Raw genomic sequence first — 18,190 nt, 5'->3', positions numbered from 1 at the left:
TTTCTCACACTAACTCCGGTGGAGGGGGAGGCAGCAGCAAATAATGGACTGAGTGACATTCAGTACCAGACTGCAAATGCAGATGTCAGACAAAACGGATGCTGAATTTGGCTAATGAAGCTACAGCCTGCAGCAAGAACAAGCAGCTTTTAACAGTGCTTTGCTAAAACAAGTTATTTAATATGCGTAAAATTCAGTGGAAAAGTTCTCTGAGAGCTTATAGCCTGCGTACGGGAGCCAGGGAGGCAAACAGCTCTGTAATCTACAGCAGCGCCTTAAACAGCCAGCAGCACTGATACCCAAATATTCAGCATCTTGGCACTTCACTGTTTTGTTCCCCCCATTGAATTCGGTGTCTGAGGCCCCTCATTTTAAAATTTTAAGCCTAACTTAAATCACATAAAACCACTTAAAATAGAGGGCCTCTTCCTCAACCTCCCTGACCTCCCCTGGCTGCCGTAACACATCAGAAGTACCAGCATGTCAGCTGATTCACCCCTCAGGGCAGGCAGAGCCCTGCTGTGAATGAGTGGGCTCAGTTCCTTCCCCTTTCCCCGCTCAGGCAAGCCACAAGAGCTGGCGTGCAGCAGCAGGTCCAAGCCGGAGAGAGGCCTTAACCAGCCAAAGCGCTCCTTCTGGAGCGCTGGCTTTGCTTGTGATCCCACAGAGCACAACTTCTTCTCTCAGGCTCCCTTCAGCTGGGCCATGGCCTGGGGGAACCGGAAAGGAGAGTCCCTCTGTACTGAGGCTGCAAGTGTGCCAGTAAGAGTTGGGAGCTGAACCCTCTCTACCCTACACTGTAAATCCACACCTAGAAGGCTTCATATTCATATTCAATATTCATACTGCTTCCAAATCACAGAAACTCCATGACTGGGAGCTCTTAGGCAGATATTTTTAAGTGGTGGCATTCTTGACCAATTTATGCCAATTCTGTTGTAACAAAGCAGCAATTTTTTAATATCACTTATCTGTAGAGGAACTGGTTGAAAGTACTTAGTTGTCATTGATTCTATACTACAGCAAATGTATATGGGGTTGCGTATTTTCTGCATATGTTCATGGCAAACAGAGGCTTCTGGGTATGGCCACACTTTACAAGACAGCTTGTTCATGAGGTACATAGCTATCTGTATTATATCACCCAGTGGAGCTCAAAAAAATTGCTCAGTTAGGAAGAGTAGGGTCTTTACAAAGATCAACAGCATCCTGAAGCAACCATCTGACTTCGCTGCTACATTCTTTCTTTACATATAAATATCTCTACAGAGTTTGTCATTTTTCCAGTTTCCTAACACAGATTTTGCAAAAATAGTTCCATTCATCAATACAAAATAACTTCTTTCATCAAAAGCATCTTGAATAGCTAGTGCCTAACAGAACCAGGACCTCTGTCCACATGTAACCACACAGGCAAGGCTCCCACCAGCTATTATCTCCTCTGCCCACTTTATGGGTCTGACCTCCTACCCAATATTAACATATTTTTATAATAAAGCAACACTGGATTGTTAGAACTGCCACTTTTTAGATGAGACACTGAGTTCCCTTGTGTAATTTCTGCTGACTTTTCTAATCAAATATAAAGATCCCATGACACATTTTGACAAAAAGTAGGGCACAGCCGGCTTATTTATTCTTTTACTAAAAATAGGCTTCAATGTCCAGCAGGTTGTAATGTGTTAGATAGCACTTCAAGTGCAATAGCTGCTGTACCTGCCTTAATACAGCTATATTACCAGTTCATCTTTGCAGTATGCTAACTATGAAAATCAAACATCAGGCTTCACAATTACTTTAGTAGTTCCATTTTGCTCAAATGCTTACTAGGATTACACTGTCCTACAATTGAAAAGGCAATAAAACAGCTTCTCTCATCCTTACAGGAGAAGTTTCTGACACCTTACAAGCACAGCGCAGCGTGTTTTGCATCTCTTGGGTTAATGGTATATTACTATTCCCATCCAGAGGCAAAGACTAGGAAGAGATTAATTATGGGAACTGGAACACAAATGGCTTGAAGAAATCTCTACCACCTTCTTTACATATTTATTTTCTAGCTGGCATTTTTTAAGGCTATTTTGATAACAGAAGTGGATGTTACACTGTGAAAATGAATAATGATCACGAATACTATTGAGTCTATCACACTTTTTAATGACTATGGATATGAAATATGCTATCTTATTTCTGTATTCGGCCTTGCAGAAGACTTTCAACTGATGTTTTGTCATGTTTGCTTAGAGAAGCTCATTGTCCAGTCACAACGGTGTAAGTCAGGGCTATCAAGGGTTCATCATTTTGTGTAGAACTGCCAAAAGAGAGAAAACACAGAGTCTTTAGCCCCTAAATTACACCGATGTAGTCACCCTTTGAGTCAAATACATTTAGTGACCTGCAGTACACAGTGAACATCACTTCAGAATTTGGTCACGTGCCATTACCATGATGGACTTGCCCAAAACCAAATCTTTCTTTATCTCACCCAAATTATATGTCATATGCAAACCAAAGAAAGAGATAAAAGGAAATGTGTTATATTACTGCTACCATGAACCACAGGTACTGCACTAACATTTCACTAGCCCATGGAAAAACAGGATCACTTTAATCCCACTGATATTACACACTACTAGAAAGCTAGTACATCTGTACCTACCTATCAGGGCAAACCAAAAAGTTCACACTGAATTTTAAAAATCAATAAGCAGAAGAAAAATAACAACTATTACATGGAACATCATTCCTCAAATTATCAATTCTTACTCAAAAATGGACTATTCTTTTGAATCTCTAGTTCAAATCTGAGATTTTAAACTCTTCGCTTTGGTGATTGTGTTACAATTTTAATACTACTTATGAGCTTCTATTTTTAAAAGGACTATTAAAAACAAACAAGGCATTTATAGATTCCTTATTAAGGATGTCTACAGTGTCTAGAAGCCTCTCTAATACTTATTTATGAGCATCTAATCATATCAATGTTCCTTTTGCTATAAAACTGTTTTACACTAAGATCAGTGCAAACAGTCGCTAAGACACCCTGAAATCAGTGACAACCATGAATATTCAGTGCTCTGCTGGAATAAACAGAAACACTTCCATCTCACACTTGTATTAATTTAACATGCCATGATCAGGAGCCATGAGTCCTACCCTCAGAAGAACCAGCACCATGATACATTTCATGACAGCACCCATGAACAGTTATGAACAGGCACTGCACAACCAATGCAGGAGAGATTCTGGGAATACTCCTAAAATGCCAGTACATAGTTTGAAGCAGTGCTCTGTACAACCATTTGTTGCTGGACAGTCCTGTCATCCTAAATCAGGAAGACATTTTATTTCTAGGAATTATATTTTAGACTATATATTTAGTTTCTTCAAGCTACATATGCATCGTCTTCATTTTTAGTCCTCAGTAGCTAACCTAACTAAATCTGGCTAGATGCCATAAAAAAATATTGTTGTGGCATAAGAGGGAAAGTTTATTATTATTACTTTCAAAACTAATGAATTAAGCCGGCCATACTATTCCAAAAACTCCAGGCTTTGTGCTAAATCTCTTTTTACAGCAATGTTTCCAGATATTGATTAACCAAATCAAAATATATATGTCACTCCCCCACTCTGTCTGGCAATCTATCACAACAAGCCTGAACACTTCATTTATATGACTCATACACCTTTAGATTAAACAACTACGCAAATACTGCCAAGTCTCTATTTATCACAGCTTTGTCAGTGAAACAAATCATTCAGCAGGTGAATCATGAAATTACTGTGTGTGTGGATGCTAAGTGAACACAGAGGGAAGCAGAGAGATGCCAGCTTAACTTCACACTTTCCCATCTATTTCTCCTTCCCATCTCCTTCACTCTATCACTGTGACACTGCTAATAAGAGCAGATGAATTCTTCTTGCCTTTTTCTCAACACACAGTCGATTTGGCTGCAGTTCAGAAGGTCCTTTAGAAACATCAGGAAAACTGAAGCACATGCTTCAGTGGTTTGCTCAGGGGAGAGCACTTGCTGCGTACGCCTCTGAGAGGGAAAGTAGGCTTTCATTTCCAATATGAAAAGTGAATCCATTGAAATGGCTCCACCATTTAGTGTGTAGCTCTCCTGCTTGGAGGGGCCTCATAGGGGTCTTCTGCTGCAATTCTGCTCTGCAGTGAAGACAGACTGGCAGGACATCGCTGCTCAGAGAAGGGCTAGCTGTCTGGACAAGGTTAGGTCACCTTTGCAAGAGAACACATTCCAGCAGTTCAGAAAAATGTGGCTGAAGAGCATTGTTTTTATTCCCAGAATGTACCTCATTGCTAAAGAAGGTAGCTATGCTACGAAAAATATTCCATGGGGAGCAAAGAAATTCTTCTCCAAGGCCATTCCTCCCTGCTCCACCCCAGCTGACATTACACAAGTTGAATAATGCATGTCAAGGTATTAAGTAACATGTAAACATTTCCAGTAAATGTTTCGGCTGCAGGCCTTGGCTTAACTGGTATTGCTTCCCTCTGTGATAGTGGAAAACAACTTCCTCAGTTCTTCTGCATCTAAAGCCTAATATTAATGAAGCATTTCCTACCAAGCACTAATGGGAATCTTCCTCCTTCCTTATCTCCCAATACTCATTTTAAAACCCTTGAAAACTTACCTCATGAAGCCTTACTCAGAGATGTGCTTCTCTAAAAGTCTTTTATTGGCAGTATAGCCTATGCAATGGGATAACGATGTCCCAAAAACACTACAGTTCTGGTAATACATTTCAGGACAAATGAAAAATTCCAATTGGAAACAAGTTGGATTCTTCTCATACCATCAAGGATGTTTTACATGAACCCTGTGCTTCTCATCATGAATTGTTCAGCAATACTCCCCCCCCCCCCCCCCCAATTTTGAGATTATGTATTTTCACATAGTTTTTCCCCAAGGGTGTGAGAACAGTGTTGGGAAGTCACAGTCCTTTTCAGTCTGGTAGAGGAAATCCCTTTGGAATTTAGTATCGCTTTAGGCATGCACACTGTTTGCACAGCATATGCCAGTAATTCCTTCTCCTTTACTGTCTATGACATTTCACAACAGGGGCAAATGCAGTTCTGAGCCAACTAACCAAAAAGGGATATACTTAAACATCACTGAGATAAAGATGGGCTCTTGAATCACCTCAGTGAGACTGAGAACCATTAGCCCCAAAGGAGAACTGCCCAAGGAAATTTCTGGGATTTTCCACTGGAATTTGTTCTTTCCCAAAGGGCTTTCTGTAAGAGAGACTGACCTAGGGTCAAGTATCTGAAGAACTCCAAGGAAACAACACCAAATTCCACTCTGAAAAGAGCTTGAGCAAAAACTTTGAACAGAGCTGTTAAGTAGAAAGGTAAAGTCATGCATTTTCTGTAACTTTTCCCAAGTATAAATTATGTCTTTTAATGTCTGATAGCTGCACAGGGCTGAGATCTGTGGGGCAAGTTGGATTGTTCTCCTTCATGTAAATGAATTGTTTTCCTGGCAATCAAACTTGCAGTCCAGCTGAGGACATGACACCAGCTGTGCTAAACATTACTTAGAGCCAAGGGTCTCACTACTGAAAAAAAAAAAAAACCCTTTCTCAGTACCCAAAGATGCTTAAAAAGGAAAAAGCTCCACTGATCTTCCAGACTGAAAGTATGGCAAACTAACACTAGGTTTTAATGTGGTTTTGATAGGGGTTCATAAGCAATGCCACACATGGAGTCTTGTGACATAACAAGATAAAACAACATCCAAAGAACAGGAGATTAATAACTTGTTTTGATGTTTACTGATCATTTGGCTTCAATACTACTTTTTGGAAGACTGTCTTAAAGTGAAATTCGTTTCCCTGGGCTTCATTATTGAGTTGCAATAAGACTGCTCCCAGAGACAAACTGGAACTAGTAAGAAATGTGCTCCTGTTTGGGCAAATATGGAAAGCAGAAACACCAGAGAATAACCTCTTCCAACCCCTCTCTTTCCCGCTGCTTACAGCAGCGGCCTTTTTTGCCTGATGACCCACATCTGTATGAGAAGTAATGGGTTATTGGTACTGAATATCACAGCTCCCAAACCCAAGGCCACCAGCTCTTGGCAGGCTTTCCACCTCTGTATGATAACTGCAGCACTGGTATCAGTGGCTGTTCAAAGAAAATAAAGCATAGGGAAACAGAAATTATAGCCACCATGGCAAAATCAGATCACAATAACATAAAAACTATTGTGCACACCTCAATAACTGATGTGGGCCTATTTTTATGTGTGGGCTGATCGTGACAGGCACAAAGCAAAAACCATGCCAGAATGAGCCTGTCCTGCTCAGAATGTTGTTTCCAGCAATGCAGCAATGAGTTAATGATTGCATTATAGCTATCACAGGAATGCCAGTGCTCAGTAAGGAGTGTTTTGAAGAAAGATTTTTGAATGCAACTTCCCTGCTGCTTTTAGTTCCCCACAGAAGAGGAACTATTGGAAAGACTAAGCCACCCGCAAACACCTTTGGAGAAAGCTTTGGCTAGCCACTGCTGCATTCCTGAGAAAGAGTAACTCACTCACTACATTCTTAATTCTTTATACTGTGAAATAACCTTTTTTGGTGAAAGACTAATAAAACTACTGATTTCCAGACTTCTAAGAATGTTACTGCCAGGGCTAAGTGCACTCTCAGAAATACCAGTGGCTTCTAGACTTTTCAAGAAATTATATCCAACTGAAAAGGTGTTTATTGTTTAGTCAGGGCCCTGAGGGCACCAAAGCTCAGGTATAAACTCCCTGTACAGGGAGGAACGGGATGACAGCAAAAGAAATGCATTTGCACTCTCCTTTTTCCCCTCCATCCACCCATCCCCATCTGCAAACAGGAAGTGTGTCCCCCAGCTCTTGCCTGGAGATGCCTCTGCAGGACATCAGGGAAGAGGCAGGTGTTTGCTGCAGCCTCTGCACCAGCAGCGCATGGGATAAAGCAGGATGCACTACTGCAGGCAGAGAGGGGCTTTTCTGTGTGCACATTGCACACACGTATAGATGTATCCGATCCACACCTCCCTGCAACTTCACAGCAATTTGGCCTTCCATCTTTTAACACGTGCAAGAAATGACAGACCTCAGGCTAACATCCACCATAATCCCATTGTTATAAAGCAGTGTCTGGCAGGACTACAGCAGCCCCTGTGCAGCAGTGCAGCCTCCTAGCCCTCTTTGCACAAGTCCTGTATACCACGTCCCACCAGGGAGCTGGGAGCAGACTCATTATCCAGCAGATAACGATGACTACAGAAGGCCAAGACTGGATGGTGATAAGAGCCCATACATATTTGGCATATGGAAATGTTTACATACCTGTCTACCCATAGATCTGTATCCTTACTACTGTATGGTAACTCACAGAGTAGAGGACTTTGGCAAGCCTATTTCAGCTGCAGTGATCCATATCTTAAACTACAGTGAGCTGCTGAAGCAAAGCAGTGATGTAATGCCATTAAATGAGAGCACACTGCCTTTATCCCATGCAAATCCAACAGCATTTCTAATGCCACCATACAACTGGTACAAACACAACACAGAATCATTTAAACTGAAACTTCAGACACATCCTTACCTTGTCATTACACTATATTTAAAATTTCTTTGGCCAAGTACAACTTCCAATTAGGGTCAATCAGTTACAGTGATTGACTAGAGGTGTGTTTCACAACAGCAAAAAGTAGCAAGTATGAGCTCTTGTGCACCTTAAAAATGCCATCTTTGTTCTCAAGCACCATTAACAACAAATGGATCCAATACCTAGAATGGCCACAACACAGAAAAAGAAATATCCACACTGTAGTGAAAAAAAAGTACCTATCTTTGAAATATCAGCTGAAAACTTAAAAACCAGCCTATGCCAATTTTTTCATATAACATATACAGAATAGCCTCTTAAAATGCTACAATTTTACATTAGTGCTTTCCTTTAGTAATTTAACTTAAGAATGTATACTTAATCTTTGAATCTTTAACACTAAATATTCCTTTGAGAAATAGTCTTAAGTATGAGATGCGTACCTCATCTCTTCTAACCTTAGTCATATCTTAAACTACCATTTTTCACAGATATATGTTAAAAATAAATACACATAGATATGGAAAATGAGGTCCTGTTACAGGATGTCAGGTTTTCTATCAAATAATATGCCATTACACTTTGTGCCTTAATCATTTTACACAAACCTAAGAATTGATGATGCTCCACTAAATTATCATTTACCATAAACGTACCTTGAAAAACTGAGCATGATTTTCTTTGGTTGTTCTCTCTTCTTCCCCAGCAAAGACAGCTGAGGGAATAGACATGCAGTTCTACAGTGGCTTGGCCATATGAACTCTATTAAAAAACTGATTATTTGAAGTTGTTAAAGATCAGGTGATAACCTCCCTCAAAAGATGAAAAAATATGAACAGACCCAAATTAGTATCTAATAAAGAAGTGGGGCTGTTGCACTGTGTAAACCTTGAATTAGAATAATAATGTAGGGAGACTCAACATAAGATGCTGTGTGTTTCTCATTACAGCTGGTAATAACTCCTCCGGGGTCCTGCCCCTTCCAGCACCGTAAGCATGCTGAATACCCTGATAGTGTAATACTGTTTTTCCACGCCCTGCTAAGATATGCCTGAAAGGCACTTTTGTAGTGTAGCTTAAAAGCACAAACTCTGTCCCATGCTACACATCTTCCCTGAAACAAAGCATTTGAAATAAATCCTTCTGGGCAAACTCTGAATAAATCACACTCCCAGTAAGATAACTCTTAACATAACATTCAAGCACACACATTCAGAGAGCCCATGCAAGTTTTACTGCATACTGGGTGCACCTGTAGCACTGCCTGCAGACTATCAGAAATCTCAGCTCTCTTAACATTGCTCTTCCCAGCCTCTACACTAAAAATGAGTTCTCTCTTCCACCTGCATTTCATACTGATGGGAATATGCTGTTGCAGCTGATACAGATGACCAATTCACTCAGTAGCAAACAACTAATCTGCATATCAGCGAAGTGCTCTGCACTTACCAAATGAAGGCACACAAACACATTAGGATTAGATTTAAGGCTACTAAAGTCAGTAGGCTACAAATGAATGCCTGTATAGCAAGATTATTACAATTCTGCATTACTGTGGTTGCTTCATTCAAGTTCTTTGACAGATACTGAGTATCTTAATGAGAAATCTGCCTTTTTAATGCCCAGAAAAGTCAGTTTGTTTCATGCTGTCTATAGTGATCAATTTCACATACCCACACATGTAACCTTACACACACGAGCAATCCTGCTGAGTTCAACTGTCTTTCCAAACCAGTCTGTGCTCAGCACATGTCAGGTTCTGTACATTTTGCCCTTTTCCAATTCATCCCATCTGTTTATAGCCTTTCCATCTAGTTGACTATGATTTTCCAAGGTTTCAAATTTACCTTTTTCCTATCTGATGGACATTATAATGATATTAAGCGGAAATTTATTAAAGAACTAACTTAACTCGATTTCTTTCCACAGTGTTTGTCCAAACTGGCTGGCTGAGTATGACCTTTTCAAAGGTATTTGGCAAAGACCTGTCATTTCTCAAGTTATTTTTCCAATTTTTGTCAGTGTGAGTTTTAAAATCAGTATCAAATGATTTTTATTACATCAGATCAAAAATATGTTCTCTAGCTGAGCTGACTTCTTTTAGTCTTACTCCTTAAAACTGCATAAGACAAATCAAATACATTGTGGAAAAAGCACACAAAAGTCTGGTTTGTGGCTGAAATTCCACCTAGACATAGAGCAGGAAGGGGAGAAAAATTACATCTTTTGAACAGTAAGAGTGTTTGTTAAGAATTATTTTCTTTCTTAATCTCAAATCAACAACACTAGGATCTGGGCTTGACAAGATCTGTTGAAAATATAAGAGATATCTCCAATAAGTTATGTGTCTGCGGCACATGCAGACCAAGTTGCTTGTTTCTTACAGCTTTTATTAATCACTGATTGATTGGTGTGTTGGCTCTGGATGCTAGGGTGGAACCAGGAGACCAGTTCAAATACCGTCTTAGTGTTGCTGCTAAATCATAACTACTTTAAAAGATTGCATATGACAGGTCAGAGAGAGGAACAAAGAGTTTTATTCATGGAAAATTGTACTAGCCTTCAAAGCAAGTCATATGAGAGATATATGAATACATATATTTTTATAGCTTGTGCCTAAATTAGAAAGAAGATTTAAAATCTCAGTGTCCCTTCCAGAACTCCTTCCCTTGTCTCCATATTCTCCTATTAATTTTGGATGATACAAGGTCCCCTTTATTTTTTTTACCTCCTCTTATACCTTCTTGTCTCTCCACTCTTCCCATCCTACTGCATCTTGACTTCTTGTTCACCTGTAATCACATGTTGGATTCAGAGATGTGATGCACCAAGTCCTGGCATTTTGGAAATCTGGCAATTCCGAGCTATGAAAAGACTTTCCATCTTGCCCCCCAAAACAAGCCATTAATAAAAAGCACAGGAGGAAAAAACAAAGAGCAAAACCTAAGACTTCTTAAAATTATAGTGTTATCCATCCTGAGTGTTCCCAGTTTAAAGCAAAGTGATCAAACTACACTGGCAGAAGCCAGTAAAGGATGCAGCTTAAACTGTCTAGGATCATTTTTAATATTTTAGTTCTAGGAAGTACACAGAAACCATAACTACACAACTGTGCCAGAAATCCTGAGGGATGGGGCTGCCTTCTCAGGGCACATCTGAACTCATCAGCCTTGTTGCAGGTTCTGGCTCAGTTATTTTTTCTTAACCAACCTGGCTATGCCTCCCCACAGCTGCCTCAAAATAACTGTAGTAACAGAATATTCAATAATGGGATTTATACTTGTTTGTACTTTAGAAGTGAAGAAAATAAGAACATCCCATGTGTGCCATGTGCTTCTGTTACTACCATGTGGTTTCACAAGTCTCTAGAGGTTCAGAGAGAGACAATACTTTTGGCGCGCAGCCTGAGTGCTGGCTGCCCACAGCACCTCTGCCACTGACCGCTGCCTGAGAAGCCGAGCGTCATTGAAACTCGGGCTAATGCAGACAACTGAGCTTCAGACAGAACCGTGTGGAAAGAGTCTTCTTTCTGGTTCACTTATCACCATGAGATACTTTAGAAAACAAGCCCAGCATATGTCCCTGCTACTTCATTTCACAGGTGTCTCATCTGTCTGCTCAGACCTGTTTTGGATCAGAAGGCTTTAGAGCTGCCTTCTTTATACGTTATATCCTCATCTCCCTGGGAAAGGCAGACAGTTGCACAGGAACACAGTCGCTACCAGCTCCTTCAGCTTCCTCAGACGTTGGTACAGCAAGGCTAACTGCACTGAGTTCTGGCAGTGCCTCTCTAGGGGATGAGGACAAGCAGTGCGTGTGAACCCAAATGTCCATATTCAAACCAAATAGTACCACATATCCAATGATATCCCAACAAAATTAGTACAAAGCCAGAATCTAGCTCTCCTAAGCAAGCTATGTTCAAATATACTTCATAAAAAGTAAGATATACACCAATATAATGCGGTAGACATGAATGAGAAAAATTGTCAGAGGCAAAATTCACTAGGAAAAAGGCCATTTCCTCACCCTCTGACTTTGGGAACTCAACAACGACAAGCTAACTGGGGGAGGCAGAAGTGCTAGCCATTCATCCAGCTAAACAGAGGGGAAAGAAAAAGGACAGGAGGGGAGGGGAAAAAAAACAAGTGAAAACTATTTCCACATGAATACTGAGGGCCATCAAAACCGAGCAGTTATGTTAGAAACTACTTTTGCGCACTTCCTGAATTAAAGTTTTGAAGTCATCCAGGGCAGTAATTTTCTGAGATACAGTAAAATACAGATAGTGACTTTTGACTTGGAAAGAAGAGATAATGAAAGCGAGAGGCTGGATAAAAGAACTCTGGCTACAAGGACAACAACCTCTAAAAGAGGTAAAGGAAGCCACAGCAGCCACTCAGATTTACATCCACGTAACAGAACAGAATTGAAACCAGACAGTTGGGTATCTCTAAATGGTACCAACTGCTTTATTGGTAGGTATGAAGAAGTTTACAGCCTCAGAAGATTGCCTTGCCGTACAGGAAAGGAAAATCGTTTCTTTTAGAGGAACTCGGAGTTACTCAACTCCAATTAATCTTCTAAAACAGGAAATCCCTGCCAACACAGGTGGAACTATAATACACTGGCTGTGCAGCTGGGGAACATGAAAAACAGGATTTCTGTGTTCCCATCTCACCCACCAAAACCAGAGCACAAACACTGTAAGTAAAACATGCAGCTGAAAAATCTGAAAAAAGCAAGTAAAAAAACTGGAAGAAGGACTATAAAAGTCACTTAGGTAATTCACAAGAACATTCCCTACAGTATTAACTAACTTTGAAATATTAGTTATAGGGCAAAGGAAATTAATCTGAATCCATATTTTAGGAAACAAATTCGAAACGACACTTTGCTGACCTCTGATGTCACCTGTACTCCTGAAGGAGGCCTGTAATGTGTACTGACAACATCAGCTTCTCTCGTCCATCTCTTTGTTCTCTGTAATTGGTATTTTAAACTATAGTTTACACTGTTACTTGCTGGATCATGTCACAAAAGATGAATGGCAGGATAGAAATTTCTTTGCCATTGAAATGTTACTTGAGTTAAAAGTCAAGACAAGAAATAGACATTCCTTTTTAATATTTACTTGTCTGCAGCATTTTAATTGTGGAGGCATGTAGAAAAGAGGGATATGAGTAATTATTTACACTGCTACATATTTCTGTCTAATTGGAAGCAAAAAGACTTATGGACATGTAGAGATGACATGTCTTCACTGCTTGTAGGGTATGCCCTGCACTCTCTGCTGTGAGCACTAAGGCTGTGTTTAAGCTCAGCTGAGGATAACAGTGTTTTTCATGACAGGTTATTTCAAGCTCCATAAAGCCATCTGTATCAAAAGAACAACTCGGGCAGATTTCAGTGGAATTAAAAAAAAAAAAAAGTGTGTGCAATGAAAATAACTAACACAAATAGCAGCACCAAAGCTTTGTTTAGGCTAGGGAAAGTTCAATAAGTCACTGATAAAAGAGCTGAAGCGGTGGGATACTGAAAGGTATGTTGTCATCAGAAGAGCAGTGCTCTCATTATAACACAACCTGAGTAATTCTACCATTACGAAGTGACCCTCACTCATCTTATGCCCCAAAACAAACGAGTAACTAAACCGAGAAGAGATTAATTTCCTTTAACTACAGACATACCATCACCACACCCGCTCACTGAGGGAAAAGAGAGATATTTACTTTAAAAAAAAAAACACTGGGGTGGCACGCCTTTTTTTTTTTTTTCTTTCCTACAGATACACACAAGTAGCTCTCTATCTAGACTGCTAGAAGGCTAACTTTACTCACAAATACATTTCAGGCGATATAATAGATAGGTGTTCACACTTTCTCATGAGTTTATGTTTTATTCTCCATTTTCAAAAGCCACTGAACCCATGGGACACTTCAGTAATCAATATACTATGGTACACAGCACACTTAGGCTTGGAGATGACCTGAATACATGCAATGGAGGCAGTAAAATTAGTAAGATTACATAGCTGGTCTTTCATTTCAACCTGGATACTCGTTCCAGCAAGGAACTAATATATATTCACTAAAACAAATGTCCATCAAAGCCACAAAAGATATTTAATGCTTACACATGTGCTGACAATACTACATCAGAGCTGTAAGTAGCCTGACGAGGAAGGCTGCAGGTAGATCAGAAGTGCAAGCTGGTCCAAAATGTACATATCCTCTTCTCAAACATTTAGTCCATTCTCAGTTTGGTGTCTGTGATTCAGGCTGCTACACTCAATATTGGAAGTAAATGTATAGGAACAATTAAAAACAATTTTCCTTCTGGCCATATTGGTGAGGGAAGGTGTTTAATTGAAGGAGAAGACAAAAATTATCCTGTGATTTAACAGATGTGTTCTTCCCCTTAAGATGCATTGGTAAGACACAGAATTTAATGTAAGGTGACTTTGCAACATTGAGCTAATGTCATGATGTTTTGCTTTCGATGAGATCAAATGAAAGCCCTGGTTTTGATCACTATGTCAGGTAAGGGGGAAAATCGTATTTTAATTAAAAAGGTATCCTAAATTCCTGGCAAATTACAAAGTTTTGGTCAGCTCTAAAAGGAATCTGTGTCAGCTGGAAGAGGGCATCTATGTGAAAGATCAGTAATAATGAAAACCAACCTCTTTAGAAAGTAGAAGTAATGCTTGCTGAATTTATCATAACCTGCAAGACTGGTTATGTTAATTATCCTTCACATTATGCCAAGCAGACTGAAAATAATTAATAGTTCACAAACAACCTTCCCACAGAAGCTTCAGTGCCAATGTTGTTTTGACTGATTAAAATGAATGAAAAATATAACCCCAAACATTCAGGCCTTGAACACAAATTCCTTATATCTGAAAAACTTCCATGAAAAATAATAATGTACCTCTCTCTCACAGCATTACCCTGTTGAGGGTAATTGAATTCCTGGGTCACAGTGTCACTGGGGAATTCTGGTCTTACTGTTCAAAATGCTCTGTTAAAGTCCATTCTCTTCATGGAACGGAGAAGCTGATTTGATGTATACATGCAGGGGTTCTGACACTGAGCTCTGCTCAGGATTCAGAGGGTGAGAACCAGGGTACTGTGATGCCTTCAAAAAAAAAAAAAATTAGAGCTGATTGGGATATTTAGGGGGTGCTCGTTAAATCCTGAAGGCTATCCGTCTGGCCGCAAAAGCTCTTTCCTCCTCTTGTCTGAAGCAGCTGTGAAACAATGGTCAATTGGTAACATGCCTCAAGCCAGCAATAAGGAACGTCTACAAGGACACAGGACTGTGAGAGAGGATGAAGAGGAAGAGAAGGAAACAGAGAATAAAGCAAAAGATGGAAGTGAGGAAGGTCAGAAGGTTGTTTATATATTTACAATATATCTAAAATAAAGTCACACCCCAGAGAGATCCAGGTGGCAAACTGATCTCATCAGAAAAGCCACAATGGTTCAGAGGCAAGGTTCATTTTTGCAAGGATCCTGTTTCCAGCACTGCTCATACCCAGATGCTGCAGAGGAAGTTTCCCAGCCACACTGTTTGACAGACTTAAATGTGATTACTGCAGGACAGGACAGAAGATTTGCTAAAATTCACCACCAAGTTAGAGAAATATTATGAAAGGAAGAAAATAAGATCCACTATTTGGAACACGGCATCCACGGTCATAAAGTTTAGAACCTGCTCATGACATTTTTCCTTGAAAATAGCACTTGGTACAGCACACAGCATCCCAGCAGAACTCACAGGTCCTAAAAACTTTCATACATGCCTCAAAAGCATGGAAAATAAACCTGGCTACTCACTGCTCCGTTAGCCTAGGAACTAGGCAACTAGCGTACAAACAGTACAAAATCCACCACGGAATGAAAGGGACTAGTATTACCACATACACCACACAGGCTTTTGGAACGAAGCATAAAGATTTATACAGGCCACCTACTCTTACAGAAGAAATTGCCACACCAGGATTACGTGGCAGTCAGCGTTTCACTCATGGATGCTGTCAAGGCAAGAAACGGACAAGATCGACTGCATTCATTTCTCATCCTTCCATTATTATTGGATCTTAATAACTGCTGCCCGTGGCTGCTCAAAACACTCCCTTCACAATGTTTTTCTACTGAAAATTGTGGCTTTCTCCAGGGAGAGAAAAAGCTTTCTGCTAAAAGCACTGCCTCTGTCTAGTATTTTATTTCTAAAAACATAAGAGCTACTAACTGTTGGTTTTCAGCAAAAACTTGGTTTTGAAGTGGTGCCTCACTGGAGCTGTGGTTCAGACGCCCTGGACGCACCCGCAAGAGCACAGCTCCCACGAGGTGGTGTGAGATCACCCAAAGGGGAGATGATGACACAACTGGGGAGATGCAGCCCAGCCAGCAAAGCCAGTCTGCAGTTGAGTCAAAGCTGTCAATCAAAAGTATTCAAAACTTAAAAAAAATATACGGCAAATGTTGGCAAAAGTAATATGCTTCACTTTAAAATTTTCTGCAAAAATAATACATTTGGTGACCAGCTCTGTTCCTCGTGATTTCTGGGGACCCTTGAGGCTGCCATTGCTAAAGATGGAGCCAATTACAGCAGGATACAGGAGGCCCCAACACTAGAAGTCGTAACCCAGCACTGCCAGACTCTTCCCATGCTTGGGAATTGCAAGCAGTTAGCTGTTCCTCCTCAGGCATCTCAGCTCCAGTACCTGTCCGCGCTTATTGCCAAAAGGGTCTAAGCTCATCAGGGAATGTTGTGCATCACCCTGACTACATCAAAGATTAACTCACTGATCTTTGTGTTTAATGGACAAGAACTATTACTGGAATATCACATTCAAACTTTTAATATCAATTCTGGTCCGAGGGCAATGGATAGCCCATAGTGCCTCAGTAGTGTTCTGAGCTCTTACAGGATGTACTGTCTGCAAGAATTAAATGCCAGTGCACATATGCACATGCAATCAAGGCTCCGCTCTTCGCAGACCCTCCCAGTCTGCTCATGCTTTAACAGGTCATTGACTCAAGTAACCTCCCACATGTTACAATTGTTAGTAAAATACAATAGCCTGAAACTGAAAATACCTCTGCTCTACCAAGAATCCAATCTGAGGGACAAACTTGCTGATAATTCTGAGACCAGCTCATACAATGAGACACTGATTGTCTCAGTGCTCCAAGTGAGCAGCTGAATTGGAACAGAAAAAGGTGATTAATTCCAGCTAAGGAAAGCACCTTGCTACAGAAGACAGGCAAAAATTTAGTTTACCGTCCAGGACAGAACACGTGGAAAACAGTTAAGGAAGAAAAGATGGAATGTTGTTTAATTGGTGAATTCTTCCCATTAACACGCTAAACAGTTTGGCACATGCTGGCAGGCCGGAGGCGTTAGCCTCAGACACGCTGCCAGCCACACTTCTCCACTCCCAGCAGCTGCCAGACCTTCCCGGGGTTTGAAAGTTTCCCTGCTGGAGGCCCTGTTCCCACTGCTTTCTGGTAAACTAGCCTCTGTAGTCACACCTCCTTGGCGGTTTTGATTATTTTTTTTTTCCTTCTTCCCCCTTTTTTCCTATTTTTGATGCAGCAGCAGCTGACCTCTTTCAATCTCAACCCCTCTTCTCTCCCCCTCCCCCCCGAAAATGGGAAGAGGCCCCACAAGCACCTCTAGGGAGGGGAGGTTTTACCTCCGGGGGATGCACCACTGCCAAGGGCTGGGAAGCGGCTCAACCAGCATCCACTAAAGCGGGACACAGGAGCTTCTCACAAAATGGAAAAGCCCCAGCGCCAGCGAAGGGGAGGGGACCACACCAGAGTCCACGCAGGCAGGAGCCAGGAAGGAGCCGGCTGTTAGTCAGTTCGGGCAGGGAGGAGCTCAGCTCTCCCGCCGCAGGAGCCGATGCCCGGCCGAGCGCTGCCAGGGCAGAGGACCGGGCTGCCCGGGTCCCTCCCGGGCTTCTCCTCAGGGTCGCAGCGATCCCTGCCGAGGAGCGCTCAGCAGCTGCCGTTCGAGCCCCCCCCACCCCGCCCCGCCGGCGGCCAGAGCCCAGTCGGGAAGGAAAAGCCGCGCCCCGGCACTCGCAGCCCGGCCGAGCGGCCGCCCCGGGGCTCCCAGTCCCGGGGGGGGGCCGGGGGGAAGGCAAAAGGTGAAATAAAGAAGAAAGAAGGCTCGCTATCCTACCCGGCGGTGCTGGCGGGGACCCCGTCTCCCGCAGGCTGGCCCCGGCACAGGCTGCCCGGCCGCCCAGCCCAGCCTGCCCCGCTCCGCCCACGGGCTGACCCTCCTCCTCCTCGGGTCGGGCCGGGCCGGCTCGGCCCCGGAGCAAAGGCACATGTGCACCTGAAGGTTACTTGGCGCTGGGTGTCCCCGGCTGCATCGGGGCTCCCGGCACCCTGATCCGCCCAAGGGCTTCGGCCAGTTGCGGGCTTCTCCCCGGCACTGCCGCTTCCCTGAGGCGCCGCTGCCTGCCTGCAGCGCCTGGGGCCAGCAGGGAGCCCCGCGAGGCCCTGCCCACCTGCCGCCGCCGTGCACAGCCCTGCAGGTGCCCAGGAGGGCA

At 42.1% G+C, this 18,190-nt stretch overlaps 1 protein-coding gene across 3 annotated transcripts in view; it reads right to left on the bottom strand.

Moving 5' to 3' along the window:
* PIK3CB (phosphatidylinositol-4,5-bisphosphate 3-kinase catalytic subunit beta) overlaps positions 1–17,903 on the bottom strand; it is a 104,491-nt gene extending 86,588 nt beyond the window's left edge. For 2 of the 3 annotated variants that reach the window (XM_075099275.1, XM_075099271.1), the window contains exon 1: positions 17,815–17,903. The gene's annotated coding sequence lies outside the window, so the exon portion shown is untranslated. Of the gene's footprint in view, positions 1–14,547; positions 14,755–17,814 lie in introns of all 3 variants that reach the window. The other variant, XM_075099272.1, reaches the window with a different exon arrangement.
* Between the last annotated feature and the right edge of the window lie 287 nt (positions 17,904–18,190).

Source organism: Phalacrocorax aristotelis, chromosome 7 (assembly GCF_949628215.1).
Source record: "Phalacrocorax aristotelis chromosome 7, bGulAri2.1, whole genome shotgun sequence".
NCBI classification, from domain to species: Eukaryota; Metazoa; Chordata; class Aves; order Suliformes; family Phalacrocoracidae; genus Phalacrocorax; species Phalacrocorax aristotelis.
The sequence above is the reverse complement of the archived record's forward strand: the minus strand, read 5'-3'. Positions and strand labels throughout refer to the sequence as shown.